Genomic DNA, 2,432 nt, shown 5'->3' on the forward strand with positions numbered 1-2,432 from the left:
ATAAGCCAAAGAACACAGTGATTGGAGGAACACACAAAAGGTGAATCCTGCCGTGGTCAGTCTGTCCACAGCCCTGTCTCAGAGGAGGCAGACTCTGTCTGGTGACTTGTCTCACAGCAGTTCTCACCCTTCAGGGCCCTGGATGCCTTAGTTCATCAGAACTTGACACCACGGGCCCCTGAGCTCCACCCCTTCAATCCCCCACTTTATTCCACTCTTATCTGGCCTCTTTGGCTTGTGACTTGTCTTCTTGTGTGGCCTTTCTCACCCAGAGAAGATGTGCTGACTAGCAAAGATGGATTTTCAGGCTGTCAGCTGCATTTCAAATGATAAATTAATAAACTGGCATCTGGTTTATGTTCAAGTTTCTTCTAAGTTTCATCAACTTGATCCAATAGTAATAATTTACTGAGCACTCTGTACCAAGCAGTGTTCTAAGTATTTGACATGAATTAACTCATTTAATTCTTTTTTTTTTTTTTTTGGCAACAGGGTTTCTGTTTCCCAGGTTGGATTGCAATGGTGCCATCACAGCTCCCTGCAACCAATTCCTGGGCTCAAGTGAACTTCCTGCCTCAGCCTCTTGAGTAGCTGGAAGTATAGGTGCATGCTACTATGCCCAGCTAATTTTTCTTATATTTTGTAGAGACAGGGTTTTGTTATATTTTCCAGGCTGGTCTCAAATTCCTGACCACTGGCTTGCCACCTGTAGCTTAGCGGCTAGGGCACCAGCCACATACTCCGGGGCTGGCAGGTTCAAATCCAGCCCAGGACTGCTAAACAACAATGACAACGGGCACAGTGGCTTAAGCCTACAATCCTAACACTCTGGGAGGCCAAGGTGGGAGGAAAAAATAGCCGGCGTTGTGGCAGGTGCCTGTAGTCCCAGCTACTTGGGAGGCTGAGGCAAGAGAATTGCTTAAGTCCAAGAGTGTGAGCACCATGGCACTCTACAGAGGGCGACATAATGAGACTCTGTCTAAAAAAATAAAAAAAAATTCACCCAAAATGCTAGGATTACAGGTGTGAGCCACCACCCCAGCCTGATTTAATCCTTATAATAAACTATTTTGTAAATGAGAAAATGGAGACCCCATAACGTTAAATAAATAAATACATGCTGAAGTCCCCCAGCTAGGAACACTCTGAGCTGGGGCTTGAATTGGGGTCACACTGGGCCCAAAGCTTGAGCTCAGTCACTTTAGCTTACAGAGACACCTTGATCACATGCATGTTCAGGACTTGAGGCAGTGAGGGACCTGGTGTTTGTGCTATGGTGACTTCTGACAGGCACTGGGTCCCTGGGAGTAACAGCTGAGCCACTTCCCTGGGGCATACCACTGTGTTTCAAGAAATTTTATCCATAAGTTTGATTGTTCACACCTGTAATCCCAGAACTTTGTCAGGCTGAGGCAGGAGAAGTGCTTGAGTCCAGGAGTTTAAGACTAACCCAGGAAACCTAGTGAGACTGGGCGACACCAGTGACTCAGTGAGTAGGGCACTGGCCCCATATACCAAGGGTGGTGGGTTCAAACCCAGCCCCGGCCAAACTGCAACAAAAAAATAGCCAGGCATTGTAGCGGGTGCCTGTAGACCCAGCTAGGGAGGCTGAGGCCTAAGCCCAAGAGCTGGAGGTTGCTGTGAGCTGTGATGCCATAGCACTCTACCAAGGGCGACAGACTGAGACTCTGTCTCTTAAAGAAAAGAAACATAGTGAGATCCCATTGTCTACCAAATAAATAAATAAAAATAGAAAAATTAGCTGTGTGTGGTGGTCAATAACTGTAGTCCCAACCACTTGGGAGGGTAAGGCAGGAGGCTTGCTTGAACCCAAGTTTGAGGTTGCTCTGAGCTATAATGATGCCACTTCACTCCAGCCTGAGCAACAAAGAAAAACCATGTCTTAACAAAATTTAAAAATTTATCAATGGTTTGGCACCTGTAGCTCAGTGAATAGGGCGCCAGCTATATATATCTAAGGTGGCGGATTTGAGCCCAACCCGGGCCTGCTAAACACCAATGATAACTGCAACCAAAAAATAACCAGGCATTGTGACAGGCACCTGTAGTCCCAGCTACTTAGGAGGCTGAGGCAAGAGAATCGCTTAAGCCCAAGAGTTTGAGGTTTCTGTGAGCTGTGATACCACAGCACTCTACCCAGGGAGATGTAGTGAGACTCCATCTCAAAAAAATAAAAAATAAATAAATAAAAGTGTATCCATGAAACAAAGCCCAATTCGTTAAATGATAATTATTTGTCCATAATAACTTCATCAAAGACATAGTAGAGTATAAACATGGCACCAATCACAGCTTCTGATTGGCTTTAAGTAATCACAGTTATCAACCCACATTATCTGAATCCAGTCCCAAGAAAAGAAGTGTTTCACTTAGCTTGGGCACTTCAATATCTCTCTCTCTTTTTTTTTTTT

The sequence above is a fragment of the Otolemur garnettii genome, unplaced genomic scaffold, assembly GCF_000181295.1.
Source record: "Otolemur garnettii isolate 467f Iridium unplaced genomic scaffold, OtoGar3 scaffold00263, whole genome shotgun sequence".
In the NCBI taxonomy this organism is placed as follows: domain Eukaryota; kingdom Metazoa; phylum Chordata; class Mammalia; order Primates; family Galagidae; genus Otolemur; species Otolemur garnettii.